Raw genomic sequence first — 14,403 nt, forward strand, 5'->3', positions numbered from 1 at the left:
CAGAGTGTCAAGTAAAATGAGACAAAATTGAAATGGAAGTTGTGGAAATGTCATTGTGAGATTGCATAAGAACTCAAATTGCTCTCACAAGCTAACGAATACCTAAATCCTTTTGATAAAACCCCTTTAGTTGTTATGATGTGACCATATATGAAAGCCATCTATGATTTATCTGTTCTTACTATGCAACAAGCTTGGCAATGACAAGTTAAAAATAAAATGTATGTACATTTTAGAATGGAGAATGCGGGCATCGATCCAGCTACCTCTCGCATGCTAAGCGAGCGCTCTACCATTTGAGCTAATTCCCCTGTGTGCTCCCTCAGAATAACATTTCAAAAGTAATGTTAATGCCTACGACACTTTATTTGACGTCAAATTGCCCATTACATGAGTGTTCAGTTCACTCCTAACTGATGCCTTACCTCCACTTAGGGGATGTTTTACAGTTCAGGTTGGCCTGTTTAGTACTTGAATAGGAGTAATATCGCTGTATGTTAATCTAGACTAATGCCCTACCTAATCTTGAAGTTACATTTCCCACCAATGGGAAACCAAAGATATACAATTTTTGGGAGTTATTGCATGTCTAATGCAAGATTAATTGCCATATTATGAGATCCAATGCAATAATCCTGCAAAAATTACTTGTTTTCGCCCAACGTGGGGCTCGAACCCACGACCCTGAGATTAAGAGTTTCATGCTCAACCGACTGAGCTAGCCAGGCTCCCTCTTTAAAGTAGTATGCAAACTGATCGTTTTTCATGAAGAAAACCAGTTCCTGGATATTCCTCAACGCTCGTTTTTCAAGGAACTTATCATTTATAGATCCCTCAGTGGACAGAGTGTCAAGTAAAATGAGACAAAATTGAAATGGAAGTTGTGGAAATGTCATTGTGAGATTGCATAAGAACTCAAATTGCTCTCACAAGCTAACGAATACCTAAACCCTTTTGATAAAACCACTTTAGTTGTTATGATGTGACCATATATGAAAGCCATCTGTGATTTATCTGTTCTTACTATGCAACAAGCTTGGCAATGACAAGTTAAAAATAAAATGTATGTACATTTTAGAATGGAGAATGCGGGCATCGATCCCGCTACCTCTCGCATGCTAAGCGAGCGCTCTACCATTTGAGCTAATTCCCCAGTGGGCTCCCTCTGAATAACATTTCAAAAGTAATGTTAATGCCTACCACACTTTATTTGACGTCAAATTGCCCATTACATGAGTGTTCAGTTCACTCCTAACTGATGCCTTACCTCCACTTAGGGGATGTTTTACAGTTCAGGTTGGCCTGTTTAGTACTTGAATAGGAGTAATATCGCTGTATGTTAATCTAGACTAATGCCCTACCTAATCTTGAAGTTACATTTCCCACCAATGGGAAACCAAAGATATACAATTTTTGGGAGTTATTGCATGTCTAATGCAAGATTAATTGCCATATTATGAGATCCAATGCAATAATCCTGCAAAAATTACTCGTTTTCGCCCAACGTGGGGCTCGAACCTCCGACCCTGAGATTAAGAATCTCATGCTCTACCGACTGAGCTAGCCGGGCTCCCTCTTAAAATATTATGCAAACTGATCATTTTTCATTAAGAAAACCAGTTCCTGGATATTCCTCAACTCTTGTTTTTCAAGGAACTTATTCTTTATAGATCCCTCAGTGGACAGAGTGTCAAGTAAAATGAGACAAAATTGAAATGGAAGTTGTGGAAATGTCATTGTGAGATTGCATAAGAACTCAAATTGCTCTCACAAGCTAACGAATACCTAAATCCTTTTGATAAAACCCCTTTAGTTGTTATGATGTGACCATATATGAAAGCCATCTATGATTTATCTGTTCTTACTATGCAACAAGCTTGGCAATGACAAGTTAAAAATAAAATGTATGTACATTTTAGAATGGAGAATGCGGGCATCGATCCCGCTACCTCTCGCATGCTAAGCGAGCGCTCTACCATTTGAGCTAATTCCCCTGTGTGCTCCCTCAGAATAACATTTCAAAAGTAATGTTAATGCCTACCACACTTTATTTGACGTCAAATTGCCCATTACATGAGTGTTCAGTTCACTCCTAACTGATGCCTTACCTCCACTTAGGGGATGTTTTACAGTTCAGGTTGGCCTGTTTAGTACTTGAATAGGAGTAATATCGCTGTATGTTAATCTAGACTAATGCCCTACCTAATCTTGAAGTTACATTTCCCACCAATGGGAAACCAAAGATATACAATTTTTGGGAGTTATTGCATGTCTAATGCAAGATTAATTGCCATATTATGAGATCCAATGCAATAATCCTGCAAAAATTACTTGTTTTCGCCCAACGTGGGGCTCGAACCCACGACCCTGAGATTAAGAGTTTCATGCTCTACCGACTGAGCTAGCCAGGCTCCCTCTTTAAAGTAGTATGCAAACTGATCGTTTTTCATTAAGACAACCAGTTCCTGGATATTCCTCAACGCTCGTTTTTCAAGGAACTTATCATTTATAGATCCCTCAGTGGACAGAGTGTCAAGTAAAATGAGACAAAATTGAAATGGAAGTTGTGGAAATGTCATTGTGAGATTGCATAAGAACTCAAATTGCTCTCACAAGCTAACGAATACCTAAACCCTTTTGATAAAACCCCTTTAGTTGTTATGATGTGACCATATATGAAAGCCATCTGTGATTTATCTGTTCTTACTATGCAACAAGCTTGGCAATGACAAGTTAAAAATAAAATGTATGCACATTTTAGAATGGAGAATGCGGGCATCGATCCCGCTACCTCTCGCATGCTAAGCGAGCGCTCTAACATTTGAGCTAATTCCCCTGTGTGCTCCCTCAGAATAACATTTCAAAAGTAATGTTAATGCCTACCACACTTTATTTGACGTCAAATTGCCCATTACATGAGTGTTCAGTTCACTCCTAACTGATGCCTTACCTCCACTTAGGGGATGTTTTACAGTTCAGGTTGGCCTGTTTAGTACTTGAATAGGAGTAATATCGCTGTATGTTAATCTAGACTAATGCCCTACCTAATCTTGAAGTTACATTTCCCACCAATGGGAAACCAAAGATATACAATTTTTGGGAGTTATTGCATGTCTAATGCAAGATTAATTGCCATATTATGAGATCCAATGCAATAATCCTGCAAAAATTACTTGTTTTCGCCCAACGTGGGGCTCGAACCTCCGACCCTGAGATTAAGAATCTCATGCTCTACCGACTGAGCTAGCCGGGCTCCCTCTTAAAATATTATGCAAACTGATCATTTTTCATTAAGAAAACCAGTTCCTGGATATTCCTCAACTCTTGTTTTTCAAGGAACTTATTCTTTATAGATCCCTCAGTGGACAGAGTGTCAAGTAAAATGAGACAAAATTGAAATGGAAGTTGTGGAAATGTCATTGTGAGATTGCATAAGAACTCAAATTGCTCTCACAAGCTAACGAATACCTAAATCCTTTTGATAAAACCCCTTTAGTTGTTATGATGTGACCATATATGAAAGCCATCTATGATTTATCTGTTCTTACTATGCAACAAGCTTGGCAATGACAAGTTAAAAATAAAATGTATGTACATTTTAGAATGGAGAATGCGGGCATCGATCCCGCTACCTCTCGCATGCTAAGCGAGCGCTCTACCATTTGAGCTAATTCCCCTGTGTGCTCCCTCAGAATAACATTTCAAAAGTAATGTTAATGCCTACGACACTTTATTTGACGTCAAATTGCCCATTACATGAGTGTTCAGTTCACTCCTAACTGATGCCTTACCTCCACTTAGGGGATGTTTTACAGTTCAGGTTGGCCTGTTTAGTACTTGAATAGGAGTAATATCGCTGTATGTTAATCTAGACTAATGCCCTACCTAATCTTGAAGTTACATTTCCCACCAATGGGAAACCAAAGATATACAATTTTTGGGAGTTATTGCATGTCTAATGCAAGATTAATTGCCATATTATGAGATCCAATGCAATAATCCTGCAAAAATTACTTGTTTTCGCCCAACGTGGGGCTCGAACCCACGACCCTGAGATTAAGAGTTTCATGCTCTACCGACTGAGCTAGCCAGGCTCCCTCTTTAAAGTAGTATGCAAACTGATCGTTTTTCATGAAGAAAACCAGTTCCTGGATATTCCTCAACGCTCGTTTTTCAAGGAACTTATCATTTATAGATCCCTCAGTGGACAGAGTGTCAAGTAAAATGAGACAAAATTGAAATGGAAGTTGTGGAAATGTCATTGTGAGATTGCATAAGAACTCAAATTGCTCTCACAAGCTAACGAATACCTAAACCCTTTTGATAAAACCACTTTAGTTGTTATGATGTGACCATATATGAAAGCCATCTGTGATTTATCTGTTCTTACTATGCAACAAGCTTGGCAATGACAAGTTAAAAATAAAATGTATGTACATTTTAGAATGGAGAATGCGGGCATCGATCCCGCTACCTCTCGCATGCTAAGCGAGCGCTCTACCATTTGAGCTAATTCCCCAGTGGGCTCCCTCTGAATAACATTTCAAAAGTAATGTTAATGCCTACCACACTTTATTTGACGTCAAATTGCCCATTACATGAGTGTTCAGTTCACTCCTAACTGATGCCTTACCTCCACTTAGGGGATGTTTTACAGTTCAGGTTGGCCTGTTTAGTACTTGAATAGGAGTAATATCGCTGTATGTTAATCTAGACTAATGCCCTACCTAATCATGAAGTTACATTTCCCACCAATGGGAAACCAAAGATATATAATTTTTGGGAGTTATTGCATGTCTAATGCAAGATTAATTGCCATATTATGAGATCCAATGCAATAATCCTGCAAAAATTACTTGTTTTCGCCCAACGTGGGGCTCGAACCCACGACCCTGAGATTAAGAGTTTCATGCTCTACCGACTGAGCTAGCCAGGCTCCCTCTTTAAAGTAGTATGCAAACTGATCGTTTTTCATTAAGAAAACCAGTTCCTGGATATTCCTCAACGCTCGTTTTTCAAGGAACTTATCATTTATAGATCCCTCAGTGGACAGAGTGTCAAGTAAAATGAGACAAATTTGAAATGGAAGTTGTGGAAATGTCATTGTGAGATTGCATAAGAACTCAAATTGCTCTCACAAGCTAACGAATACCTAAACCCTTTTGATAAAACCACTTTAGTTGTTATGATGTGACCATATATGAAAGCCATCTGTGATTTATCTGTTCTTACTATGCAACAAGCTTGGCAATGACAAGTTAAAAATAAAATGTATGTACATTTTAGAATGGAGAATGCGGGCATCGATCCCGCTACCTCTCGCATGCTAAGCGAGCGCTCTACCATTTGAGCTAATTCCCCTGTGGGCTCCCTCAGAATAACATTTCAAAAGTAATGTTAATGCCTACCACACTTTATTTGACGTCAAATTGCCCATTACATGAGTGTTCAGTTCACTCCTAACTGATGCCTTACCTCCACTTAGGGGATGTTTTACAGTTCAGGTTGGCCTGTTTAGTACTTGAATAGGAGTAATATCGCTGTATGTTAATCTAGACTAATGCCCTACTTAATCTTGAAGTTACATTTCCCACCAATGGGAAACCAAAGATATACAATTTTTGGGAGTTATTGCATGTCTAATGCAAGATTATCTGCCATATTATGAGATCCAATGCAATAATCCTGCAAAAATTACTTGTTTTCGCCCAACGTGGGGCTCGAACCTCCGACCCTGAGATTAAGAATCTCATGCTCTACCGACTGAGCTAGCCGGGCTCCCTCTTAAAATATTATGCAAACTGATCATTTTTCATTAAGAAAACCAGTTCCTGGATATTCCTCAACTCTTGTTTTTCAAGGAACTTATTCTTTATAGATCCCTCAGTGGACAGAGTGTCAAGTAAAATGAGACAAAATTGAAATGGAAGTTGTGGAAATGTCATTGTGAGATTGCATAAGAACTCAAATTGCTCTCACAAGCTAACGAATACCTAAATCCTTTTGATAAAACCCCTTTAGTTGTTATGATGTGACCATATATGAAAGCCATCTATGATTTATCTGTTCTTACTATGCAACAAGCTTGGCAATGACAAGTTAAAAATAAAATGTATGTACATTTTAGAATGGAGAATGCGGGCATCGATCCCGCTACCTCTCGCATGCTAAGCGAGCGCTCTACCATTTGAGCTAATTCCCCTGTGTGCTCCCTCAGAATAACATTTCAAAAGTAATGTTAATGCCTACGACACTTTATTTGACGTCAAATTGCCCATTACATGAGTGTTCAGTTCACTCCTAACTGATGCCTTACCTCCACTTAGGGGATGTTTTACAGTTCAGGTTGGCCTGTTTAGTACTTGAATAGGAGTAATATCGCTGTATGTTAATCTAGACTAATGCCCTACCTAATCTTGAAGTTACATTTCCCACCAATGGGAAACCAAAGATATACAATTTTTGGGAGTTATTGCATGTCTAATGCAAGATTAATTGCCATATTATGAGATCCAATGCAATAATCCTGCAAAAATTACTTGTTTTCGCCCAACGTGGGGCTCGAACCCACGACCCTGAGATTAAGAGTTTCATGCTCTACCGACTGAGCTAGCCAGGCTCCCTCTTTAAAGTAGTATGCAAACTGATCGTTTTTCATGAAGAAAACCAGTTCCTGGATATTCCTCAACGCTCGTTTTTCAAGGAACTTATCATTTATAGATCCCTCAGTGGACAGAGTGTCAAGTAAAATGAGACAAAATTGAAATGGAAGTTGTGGAAATGTCATTGTGAGATTGCATAAGAACTCAAATTGCTCTCACAAGCTAACGAATACCTAAACCCTTTTGATAAAACCACTTTAGTTGTTATGATGTGACCATATATGAAAGCCATCTGTGATTTATCTGTTCTTACTATGCAACAAGCTTGGCAATGACAAGTTAAAAATAAAATGTATGTACATTTTAGAATGGAGAATGCGGGCATCGATCCCGCTACCTCTCGCATGCTAAGCGAGCGCTCTACCATTTGAGCTAATTCCCCAGTGGGCTCCCTCTGAATAACATTTCAAAAGTAATGTTAATGCCTACCACACTTTATTTGACGTCAAATTGCCCATTACATGAGTGTTCAGTTCACTCCTAACTGATGCCTTACCTCCACTTAGGGGATGTTTTACAGTTCAGGTTGGCCTGTTTAGTACTTGAATAGGAGTAATATCGCTGTATGTTAATCTAGACTAATGCCCTACCTAATCATGAAGTTACATTTCCCACCAATGGGAAACCAAAGATATATAATTTTTGGGAGTTATTGCATGTCTAATGCAAGATTAATTGCCATATTATGAGATCCAATGCAATAATCCTGCAAAAATTACTTGTTTTCGCCCAACGTGGGGCTCGAACCCACGACCCTGAGATTAAGAGTTTCATGCTCTACCGACTGAGCTAGCCAGGCTCCCTCTTTAAAGTAGTATGCAAACTGATCGTTTTTCATTAAGAAAACCAGTTCCTGGATATTCCTCAACGCTCGTTTTTCAAGGAACTTATCATTTATAGATCCCTCAGTGGACAGAGTGTCAAGTAAAATGAGACAAATTTGAAATGGAAGTTGTGGAAATGTCATTGTGAGATTGCATAAGAACTCAAATTGCTCTCACAAGCTAACGAATACCTAAACCCTTTTGATAAAACCACTTTAGTTGTTATGATGTGACCATATATGAAAGCCATCTGTGATTTATCTGTTCTTACTATGCAACAAGCTTGGCAATGACAAGTTAAAAATAAAATGTATGTACATTTTAGAATGGAGAATGCGGGCATCGATCCCGCTACCTCTCGCATGCTAAGCGAGCGCTCTACCATTTGAGCTAATTCCCCTGTGGGCTCCCTCAGAATAACATTTCAAAAGTAATGTTAATGCCTACCACACTTTATTTGACGTCAAATTGCCCATTACATGAGTGTTCAGTTCACTCCTAACTGATGCCTTACCTCCACTTAGGGGATGTTTTACAGTTCAGGTTGGCCTGTTTAGTACTTGAATAGGAGTAATATCGCTGTATGTTAATCTAGACTAATGCCCTACTTAATCTTGAAGTTACATTTCCCACCAATGGGAAACCAAAGATATACAATTTTTGGGAGTTATTGCATGTCTAATGCAAGATTATCTGCCATATTATGAGATCCAATGCAATAATCCTGCAAAAATTACTCGTTTTCGCCCAACGTGGGGCTCGAACCTCCGACCCTGATATTAAGAATCTCATGCTCTACCGACTGAGCTAGCCGGGCTCCCTCTTTAAAATATTATGCAAACTGATCATTTTTCATTAAGAAAACCAGTTCCTGGATATTCCTCAACTCTTGTTTTTCAAGGAACTTATCATTTATAGATCCCTCAGTGGACAGAGTGTCAAGTAAAATGAGACAAAATTGAAATGGAAGTTGTGGAAATGTCATTGTGAGATTGCATAAGAACTCAAATTGCTCTCACAAGCTAACGAATACCTAAATCCTTTTGATAAAACCCCTTTAGTTGTTATGATGTGACCATATATGAAAGCCATCTGTGATTTATCTCTTCTTACTATGCAACAAGCTTGGCAATGATAAGTTAAAAATAAAATGTATGTACATTTTAGAATGGAGAATGCGGGCATCGATCCCGCTACCTCTCGCATGCTAAGGGAGCGCTCTACCATTTGAGCTAATTTCCACTGTGTGCTCCCTCAGAATAACATTTCAAAAGTAATGCTAATGCCTACCACACTTTATTTGACGTCAAATTGCCCATTACATGAGTGTTCAGTTCACTCCTAACTGATGCCTTACCTCCACTTAGGGGATGTTTTACAGTTCAGGTTGGCCTGTTTAGTACTTGAATAGGAGTAATATCGCTGTATGTTAATCTAGACTAATGCCCTACCTAATCTTGAAGTTACATTTCCCACTAATGGGAAACCAAAGATATACAATTTTTGGGAGTTATTGCATGTCTAATGCAAGATTAATTGCCATATTATGAGATCCAATGCAATAATCCTGCAAAAATTACTTGTTTTCGCCCAACGTGGGGCTCGAACCCACGACCCTGAGATTAAGAGTTTCATGCTCTACCGACTGAGCTAGCCAGGCTCCCTCTTTAAAGTAGTATGCAAACTGATCGTTTTTCATTAAGAAAACCAGTTCCTGGATATTCCTCAACTCTCGTTTTTCAAGGAACTTATCATTTATAGATCGCTCAGTGGACAGAGTGTCAAGTAAAATGAGACAAAATTGAAATGGAAGTTGTGGAAATGTCATTGTGAGATTGCATAAGAACTCAAATTGCTCTCACAAGCTAACAAATACCTAAACCCTTTTGATAAAACCACTTTAGTTGTTATGATGTGACCATATATGAAAGCCATCTGTGATTTATCTGTTCTTACTATGCAACAAGCTTGGCAATGACAAGTTAAAAATAAAATGTATGTACATTTTAGAATGGAGAATGCGGGCATCGATCCCGCTACCTCTCGCATGCTAAGCGAGCGCTCTACCATTTGAGCTAATTCCCCTGTGGGCTCCCTCAGAATAACATTTCAAAAGTAATGTTAATGCCTACCACACTTTATTTGACGTCAAATTGCCCATTACATGATTGTTCAGTTTACTCTTAACTGATGCCTTACCTCCACTTAGGGGATGTTTTACAGTTCAGGTTGGCCTGTTTAGTACTTGAATAGGAGTAATATCGCTGTATGTTAATCTAGACTAATGCCCTACCTAATCTTGAATTTACATTTCCCACCAATGGGAAACCAAAGATATACAATTTTTGGGAGTTATTGCATGTCTAATGCAAGATTAATTGCCATATTATGAGAGCCAATGAAATAATCCTGCAAAAATTACTCGTTTTCGCCCAACGTGGGGCTCGAACCCACGACCCTGAGATTAAGAGTCTCATGCTCTACCGACTGAGATAGCCGGGCTCTCTCTTTAAAGTAGTATGCAAACTGATCGTTTTTCATTAAGAAAACCAGTTCCTGGATATTCCTCAACTCTCGTTTTTCAAGGAACTTATCATTTATAGATCCCTCAGTGGACAGAGTGTCAAGTAAAATGAGACAAAATTGAAATGGAAGTTGTGGAAATGTCATTGTGAGATTGCATAAGAACTCAAATTGCTCTCACAAGCTAACGAATACCTAAATCCTTTTGATAAAACCCCTTTAGTTGTTATGATGTGACCATATATGAAAGCCATCTGTGATTTATCTGTTCTTACTATGCAACAAGCTTGGCAATGACAAGTTAAAAATAAAATGTATGTACATTTTAGAATGGAGAATGCGGGCATCGATCCCGCTACCTCTCGCATGGTAAGCGAGCGCTCTACCATTTGAGCTAATTCCCCTGTGGGCTCCCTCAGAATAACATTCCAAAAGTAATGTTGATGCCTAGCACACTTTATTTGACGTCAAATTGCCCATTACATGAGTGTTCAGTTCACTCCTAACTGATGCCTTACCTCCACTTAGGGGTTGTTTTACAGTTCAGGTTGGCCTGTTTAGTACTTGAATAGGAGTAATATCGCTGTATGTTAATCTAGACTAATGCCCTACCTAATCTTGAAGTTACATTTCCCACCAATGGGAAACCAAAGATATACAATTTTTGGGAGTTATTGCATGTTTAATGCAAGATTAATTGCCATATTATGAGATCCAATGCAATAATCCTGCAAAAATTACTTGTTTTCGCCCAACGTGGGGCTCGAACCCACGACCCTGAGATTAAGTGTTTCATGCTCTACAGACTGAGCTAGCCGGGCTCCCTCTTTAAAGTAGTATGCAAACTGATCGTTTTTCATTAAGAAAACCAGTTCCTGGATATTCCTCAACTCTCGTTTTTCAAGGAACTTATCATTTATAGATCCCTCAGTGGACAGAGTGTCAAGTAAAATGAGAGAAAATTGAAATGGAAGTTGTGGAAATGTCATTGTGAGATTACATAAGAACTCAAATTGCTCTCACAAGCTAACGAATACCTAAACCCTTTTGATAAAATCCCTTTAGTTGTTATGATGTGACCATATATGAAAGCCATCTGTGATTTATCTGTTCTTACTATGCAACAAGCTTGGCAATGACAAGTTAAAAATAAAATGTATGTACATTTTAGAATGGAGAATGCGGGCATCGATCCCGCTACCTCTCGCATGGTAAGCGAGCGCTCTACCATTTGAGCTAATTCCCCTGTGGGCTCCCTCAGAATAACATTCCAAAAGTAATGTTGATGCCTAGCACACTTTATTTGACGTCAAATTGCCCATTACATGAGTGTTCAGTTCACTCCTAACTGATGCCTTACCTCCACTTAGGGGTTGTTTTACAGTTCAGGTTGGCCTGTTTAGTACTTGAATAGGAGTAATATCGCTGTATGTTAATCTAGACTAATGCCCTACCTAATCTTGAAGTTACATTTCCCACCAATGGGAAACCAAAGATATACAATTTTTGGGAGTTATTGCATGTTTAATGCAAGATTAATTGCCATATTATGAGATCCAATGCAATAATCCTGCAAAAATTACTTGTTTTCGCCCAACGTGGGGCTCGAACCCACGACCCTGAGATTAAGTGTTTCATGCTCTACAGACTGAGCTAGCCGGGCTCCCTCTTTAAAGTAGTATGCAAACTGATCGTTTTTCATTAAGAAAACCAGTTCCTGGATATTCCTCAACTCTCGTTTTTCAAGGAACTTATCATTTATAGATCCCTCAGTGGACAGAGTGTCAAGTAAAATGAGAGAAAATTGAAATGGAAGTTGTGGAAATGTCATTGTGAGATTACATAAGAACTCAAATTGCTCTCACAAGCTAACGAATACCTAAACCCTTTTGATAAAATCCCTTTAGTTGTTATGATGTGACCATATATGAAAGCCATCTGTGATTTATCTGTTCTTACTATGCAACAAGCTTGGCAATGACAAGTTAAAAATAAAATATATGTACATTTTAGAATGGAGAATGCGGGCATCGATCCCGCTACCTCTCGCATGCTAAGCGAGCGCTCTACCATTTGAGCTAATTCCTCTGTGTGCTCCCTCAGAATAACATTTCAAAAGTAATGTTAATGCCTACCACACTTTATTTGACGTCAAATTGCCCATTACATGAGTGTTCAGTTCACTCCTAACTGATGCCTTACCTCCACTTAGGGGATGTTTTACAGTTCAGGTTGGCCTGTTTAGTACTTGAATAGGAGTAATATCGCTGTATGTTAATCTAGACTAATGCCCTACCTAATCTTGAAGTTACATTTCCCACCAATGGGAAACCAAAGATATACAATTTTTGGGAGTTATTGCATGTCTAATGCAAGATTAATTGCCATATTATGAGATCCAATGCAATAATCCTGCAAAAATTACTTGTTTTCGCCCAACGTGGGGCTCGAACCCACGACCCTGAGATTAAGGGTCTCATGCTCTACCGACTGAGCTAGCCGGGCTCCCTCTTTAAAGTAGTATGCAAACTGATCGTTTTTCATTAAGAAAACCAGTTCCTGGATATTCCTCAACTCTCGTTTTTCAAGGAACTTATCATTTATAGATCCCTCAGTGGACAGAGTGTCAAGTAAAATGAGACAAAATTGAAATGGAAGTTGTGGAAATGTCATTGTGAGATTGCATAAGAACTCAAATTGCTCTCACAAGCTAACGAATACCTAAATCCTTTTGATAAAACCCCTTTAGTTGTTATGATGTGACCATATATGAAAGCCATCTGTGATTTATCTGTTCTTACTATGCAACAAGCTTGGCAATGATAAGTTAAAAATAAAATGTATGTACATTTTAGAATGGAGAATGCGGGCATCGATCCCGCTACCTCTCGTATGCTAAGGGAGCGCTCTACCATTTGAGCTAATTCCCCTGTGTGCTCACTCAGAATAACATTTCAAAAGTAATGCTAATGCCTACCACACTTTATTTGACGTCAAATTGCCCATTACATGAGTGTTCAGTTCACTCCTAACTGATGCCTTACCTCCACTTAGGGGATGTTTTACAGTTCAGGTTGGCCTGTTTAGTACTTGAATAGGAGTAATATCGCTGTATGTTAATCTAGACTAATGCCCTACCTAATCTTGAAGTTACATTTCCCACCAATGGGAAACCAAAGATATACAATTTTTGGGAGTTATTGCATGTCTAATGCAAGATTAATTGCCATATTATGAGATCCAATGCAATAATCCTGCAAAAATTACTTGTTTTCGCCCAACGTGGGGCTCGAACCCACGACCCTGAGATTAAGAGTTTCATGCTCTACCGACTGAGCTAGCCAGGCTCCCTCTTTAAAGTATTATGCAAACTGATCGTTTTTCATTAAGAAAACCAGTTCCTGGATATTCCTCAACGCTCGTTTTTCAAGGTACTTATCATTTATAGATCCCTCAGTGGACAGAGTGTCAAGTAAAATGAGACAAAATTGAAATGGAAGTTGTGGAAATGTCATTGTGAGATTGCATAAGAACTCAAATTGCTCTCACAAGCTAACGAATACCTAAACCCTTTTGATAAAACCACTTTAGTTGTTATGATGTGACCATATATGAAAGCCATCTGTGATTTATCTGTTCTTACTATGCAACAAGCTTGGCAATGACAAGTTAAAAATAAAATGTATGTACATTTTAGAATGGAGAATGCGGGCATCGATCCCGCTACCTCTCGCATGCTAAGCGAGCGCTCTACCATTTGAGCTAATTCCCCAGTGGGCTCCCTCTGAATAACATTTCAAAAGTAATGTTAATGCCTACCACACTTTATTTGACGTCAAATTGCCCATTACATGAGTGTTCAGTTCACTCCTAACTGATGCCTTACCTCCACTTAGGGGATGTTTTACAGTTCAGGTTGGCCTGTTTAGTACTTGAATAGGAGTAATATCGCTGTATGTTAATCTAGACTAATGCCCTACCTAATCTTGAATTTACATTTCCCACCAATGGGAAACCAAAGATATACAATTTTTGGGAGTTATTGCATGTCTAATGCAAGATTAATTGCCATATTATGAGAGCCAATGAAATAATCCTGCAAAAATTACTCGTTTTCGCCCAACGTGGGGCCCTAACCCACGACCCTAAGATTAAGAGTCTCATGCTCTACCGACTGAGCTAGCCAGGCTCCCTCTTTAAAGAAGTGTGCAAACTGATCGTTTTTCATTAAGAAAACCAGTTCCTGGATATTCCTCAACTCTCGTTTTTCAAGGAACTTATCATTTATAGATCCCTCAGTGGACAGAGTGTCAAGTAAAATGAGACAAAATTGAAATGGAAGTTGTGGAAATGTCATTGTGAGATTGCATAAGAACTCAAATTGCTCTCACAAG

General features: G+C 38.8%; 21 non-coding genes across 21 annotated transcripts; all 21 read right to left on the minus strand.

The window, feature by feature from the left end:
- Positions 1-1,080: 1,080 nt before the first annotated feature.
- TRNAA-AGC (transfer RNA alanine (anticodon AGC)) lies at positions 1,081-1,153 on the minus strand. Its single transcript has one exon. It is a non-coding gene; the product is annotated as a tRNA-Ala (tRNA).
- Positions 1,154-1,921: 768 nt separating this feature from the next.
- Positions 1,922-1,994, minus strand: TRNAA-AGC (transfer RNA alanine (anticodon AGC)). Its single transcript has one exon. It is a non-coding gene; the product is annotated as a tRNA-Ala (tRNA).
- A 344-nt stretch (positions 1,995-2,338) lies between these two features.
- On the minus strand, positions 2,339-2,411 carry TRNAK-CUU (transfer RNA lysine (anticodon CUU)). The gene has a single exon. It is a non-coding gene; the product is annotated as a tRNA-Lys (tRNA).
- A 1,193-nt stretch (positions 2,412-3,604) lies between these two features.
- TRNAA-AGC (transfer RNA alanine (anticodon AGC)) lies at positions 3,605-3,677 on the minus strand. The gene has a single exon. It is a non-coding gene; the product is annotated as a tRNA-Ala (tRNA).
- A 344-nt stretch (positions 3,678-4,021) lies between these two features.
- Positions 4,022-4,094, minus strand: TRNAK-CUU (transfer RNA lysine (anticodon CUU)). The gene has a single exon. It is a non-coding gene; the product is annotated as a tRNA-Lys (tRNA).
- Positions 4,095-4,446: 352 nt separating this feature from the next.
- Positions 4,447-4,519, minus strand: TRNAA-AGC (transfer RNA alanine (anticodon AGC)). Its single transcript has one exon. It is a non-coding gene; the product is annotated as a tRNA-Ala (tRNA).
- Positions 4,520-4,863: 344 nt separating this feature from the next.
- TRNAK-CUU (transfer RNA lysine (anticodon CUU)) lies at positions 4,864-4,936 on the minus strand. Its single transcript has one exon. It is a non-coding gene; the product is annotated as a tRNA-Lys (tRNA).
- Positions 4,937-5,288: 352 nt separating this feature from the next.
- On the minus strand, positions 5,289-5,361 carry TRNAA-AGC (transfer RNA alanine (anticodon AGC)). The gene has a single exon. It is a non-coding gene; the product is annotated as a tRNA-Ala (tRNA).
- A 768-nt stretch (positions 5,362-6,129) lies between these two features.
- Positions 6,130-6,202, minus strand: TRNAA-AGC (transfer RNA alanine (anticodon AGC)). The gene has a single exon. It is a non-coding gene; the product is annotated as a tRNA-Ala (tRNA).
- A 344-nt stretch (positions 6,203-6,546) lies between these two features.
- Positions 6,547-6,619, minus strand: TRNAK-CUU (transfer RNA lysine (anticodon CUU)). Its single transcript has one exon. It is a non-coding gene; the product is annotated as a tRNA-Lys (tRNA).
- A 352-nt stretch (positions 6,620-6,971) lies between these two features.
- On the minus strand, positions 6,972-7,044 carry TRNAA-AGC (transfer RNA alanine (anticodon AGC)). The gene has a single exon. It is a non-coding gene; the product is annotated as a tRNA-Ala (tRNA).
- Positions 7,045-7,388: 344 nt separating this feature from the next.
- Positions 7,389-7,461, minus strand: TRNAK-CUU (transfer RNA lysine (anticodon CUU)). The gene has a single exon. It is a non-coding gene; the product is annotated as a tRNA-Lys (tRNA).
- Positions 7,462-7,813: 352 nt separating this feature from the next.
- On the minus strand, positions 7,814-7,886 carry TRNAA-AGC (transfer RNA alanine (anticodon AGC)). Its single transcript has one exon. It is a non-coding gene; the product is annotated as a tRNA-Ala (tRNA).
- Positions 7,887-9,073: 1,187 nt separating this feature from the next.
- On the minus strand, positions 9,074-9,146 carry TRNAK-CUU (transfer RNA lysine (anticodon CUU)). Its single transcript has one exon. It is a non-coding gene; the product is annotated as a tRNA-Lys (tRNA).
- A 352-nt stretch (positions 9,147-9,498) lies between these two features.
- On the minus strand, positions 9,499-9,571 carry TRNAA-AGC (transfer RNA alanine (anticodon AGC)). The gene has a single exon. It is a non-coding gene; the product is annotated as a tRNA-Ala (tRNA).
- A 344-nt stretch (positions 9,572-9,915) lies between these two features.
- On the minus strand, positions 9,916-9,988 carry TRNAK-CUU (transfer RNA lysine (anticodon CUU)). Its single transcript has one exon. It is a non-coding gene; the product is annotated as a tRNA-Lys (tRNA).
- Positions 9,989-10,340: 352 nt separating this feature from the next.
- On the minus strand, positions 10,341-10,413 carry TRNAG-ACC (transfer RNA glycine (anticodon ACC)). The gene has a single exon. It is a non-coding gene; the product is annotated as a tRNA-Gly (tRNA).
- A 769-nt stretch (positions 10,414-11,182) lies between these two features.
- On the minus strand, positions 11,183-11,255 carry TRNAG-ACC (transfer RNA glycine (anticodon ACC)). Its single transcript has one exon. It is a non-coding gene; the product is annotated as a tRNA-Gly (tRNA).
- Positions 11,256-12,441: 1,186 nt separating this feature from the next.
- On the minus strand, positions 12,442-12,514 carry TRNAK-CUU (transfer RNA lysine (anticodon CUU)). Its single transcript has one exon. It is a non-coding gene; the product is annotated as a tRNA-Lys (tRNA).
- A 769-nt stretch (positions 12,515-13,283) lies between these two features.
- On the minus strand, positions 13,284-13,356 carry TRNAK-CUU (transfer RNA lysine (anticodon CUU)). The gene has a single exon. It is a non-coding gene; the product is annotated as a tRNA-Lys (tRNA).
- Positions 13,357-13,708: 352 nt separating this feature from the next.
- On the minus strand, positions 13,709-13,781 carry TRNAA-AGC (transfer RNA alanine (anticodon AGC)). The gene has a single exon. It is a non-coding gene; the product is annotated as a tRNA-Ala (tRNA).
- Between the last annotated feature and the right edge of the window lie 622 nt (positions 13,782-14,403).

Source organism: Lissotriton helveticus, chromosome 1_2 (assembly GCF_964261635.1).
Source record: "Lissotriton helveticus chromosome 1_2, aLisHel1.1, whole genome shotgun sequence".
Classification (NCBI taxonomy): domain Eukaryota; kingdom Metazoa; phylum Chordata; class Amphibia; order Caudata; family Salamandridae; genus Lissotriton; species Lissotriton helveticus.